Source organism: Chaetura pelagica, unplaced genomic scaffold, assembly GCF_000747805.2.
Source record: "Chaetura pelagica isolate M959 unplaced genomic scaffold, ChaPel_1.0 scaffold794, whole genome shotgun sequence".
Taxonomy (NCBI): domain Eukaryota; kingdom Metazoa; phylum Chordata; class Aves; order Apodiformes; family Apodidae; genus Chaetura; species Chaetura pelagica.
The window spans coordinates 42,359-44,820 of record NW_009953058.1 but is presented as its reverse complement, the minus strand read 5'-3'; positions in this window follow the sequence as shown (position 1 = coordinate 44,820).

Sequence of the window (2,462 nt, the reverse complement as noted above, 5' to 3'; positions counted from 1 at the left end):
CGCCCCCCCTGGGCCGCGGCCCCCGCTGCCCGCCCGGGATCGGCCCCGAGGGGCCCGGGGCTCCCACCTGGTTTCTAAGTGAATCCCGCGCGGGAGCGGAGCCCGGACCTCCCGCCCCTCCCGCCGGGCGGCCCCGGACCCGCCCGCGCTGCCGGGAGCAGGTTTTGTGTCTTCGCTTGAGGTGACACCGCGTGTGTCACCCCCGGCCCGGCCCGGCCCGCGGCACCAGGGACCGGCATCGGGCTCCAGCTCCCCCTCCGCGCCGGGTAAGGAAAGTTTTGGTCCCTTGTTGGGCCCAACTTCCCCCCATCCACTTAAAATTTCACAAGAATAACATTTGTACCGTTATTTTTACTTTTTTGGGTTGTTTTTTTTTAGCCAATTCTCTTTTTTCTGCTGGTCTTTCTGGTTGTTGTGACCCCTCCGCGCCGGGTAAGGAAAGTTTTGGTCCCTTGTTGGGCCCAACTTCCCCCCATCCACTTAAAATTTCACAAGAATAACATTTGTACCGTTATTTTTACTTTTTTGGGTTGTTTTTTTTTAGCCAATTCTCTTTTTTCTGCTGGTCTTTCTGGTTGTTGTGACCCTGCTTCCCTGGAAAGGGCTAAATTTGTCCCACTGTCAAATTGATCACAGATGGGAGAGGGTGCACAGAGATTTAATGAGGATGTGGATGTGCAGGACGGGTTCTCAAGCAACAGTTGGGCACAGGGTTCAGCTCTTGCACTGGGTGTTCAGCTGGTGTTTAGAATTAAGGGGAAGAACAAAAACCTTGCATTTGACAGAGAGTTGGTTGTTCCTGTTATTGTTTCCGTGTCTTCTGCCAGCTGTGAATCCAGGATAATTGGTAGGAAAACAAAGTATGTCTGTTAAAAATGTGTTTTGTGGGGATGTCCAGCAAACGAGCTGTCAGTCAGTTCACCAAACCCCACCTTTCTGGTCATCTGAAAAAGGGAAAGCTGTTGTTTGCTGTCAAGACCTGTGATGAGGGAAATGAAACATGGCTTCTCTGTGGTTTTGATTCCTTCCCAGTATTTTCTGAAGTTGTGCTTTCCTGGGGGAACAAGTCAGCTCCGTTCTGCCCTGGGGGAACAAGTCAGCTCTGTTCTGCCAGGGTTGTTGAAAGAAAACGTGTACAAACCCAGGTAATCCCAGCCTCGTGGTGCCCTCCTGTGCCCTCCCCATGCGCCTGCAAAGATGCTCCAAGTCCTGTATTCCCAGCGATCCTAAAATTAACTCCAGGATTTCTGCAGCTCTGAGAGGGCAGGAGGGGACGATGTTTGTTTTCCCTGGCGTCGCGCTGGTGACTGCGAAGGCTCCGGAGGGCTCAGCAGTGGGAGGGGTGAGCAGTTCCATATTTTCTGTGTCTGACGAATGCGCAGGCTGCTCGGCCCCTTCCTCCTCCTCCTTCTCCTCCTCCTCCTCCTCTCTCTGGTCAGTGGCACAAGCTCCTCACGAGTCGATGGTCTTGACGATGGAAGCTGAGGTAGAGTAGTTCTGCTGGGGGGTTTCCTGCCGCGATGCCAGTGGTGGTCTGCCATGGGATCCTCTGTGGGATCCTCCGTGGGATCCTCCATGGGATCCTCTGTGGCCTCCTGACCATGTCTGTGGGCGCGGGGAGGCCGAGCTGAGGGGCTGTGCTCAGGTGAGCTGTGCTCAGGTGAGCTGAGGTGGCTGCACGCTCTGGGGTTCTGAGCGCGGGCGTCTGCCCTGCCAGTATTTCTGTGGCTGCTGGTGAGAAAACTCTCTGGTGTGTCACCCAAAAAGTGGTAACTCAGCTGGCATTTCCCAAGGGAGATGGCAACAGATGAAGGAGAACAGCACGGTGCTGATTTATTGCATTATGGTTTGACATGTACGTTTGAAGGTTTGAGTTTCGGATCAGAGTGAAACTTGTTTTGCAGAGGTGCAGCTGTTGCTTCTTGTGGCTGGTTGGGTTCATCACCCAGCTCGTCTCATCCAGTGGGATTTCAAACTGGCTTTGTTAAGTTTTGGATCAATTTTAGTTGCAAAAAGTCATTAAAGAAGTCTTAGTGGCTGTACCCTTAGCAACGTGGCTACCTTGAGTGCTTTGAGTCTAAAACTGCCAGGTTGTGTTTGCTCTCGTGCCATGGACTATTGAGCTACTGCTTTATTAATTGATGTGACAACATTAAGTGTTGGGGTTTTTTTTAAGAAACTTGCAGGTCTGAATTCATAATTAGAAACGAGGCATTGCCATGAAATACTTGTTTTCTGGATGAATTCCACTGGTAGCCATTCTTAGCCCTTGATTAGTGATTATTTTTGCTTGTTGCTTCCAAACAAACATCCCAGTCATCACAGTGAACTTGCAAGGGATGCAAACATCTGTAAAGAACTGAAAATCAGGGGTTGCAGACTGAGAGTGGTTGGTTTGCTTTGAATGAGTGAGAGAAGAGACCCAAAAGGGCTTTAAGTGGTGCTGAGAGCAAGGACTTTCA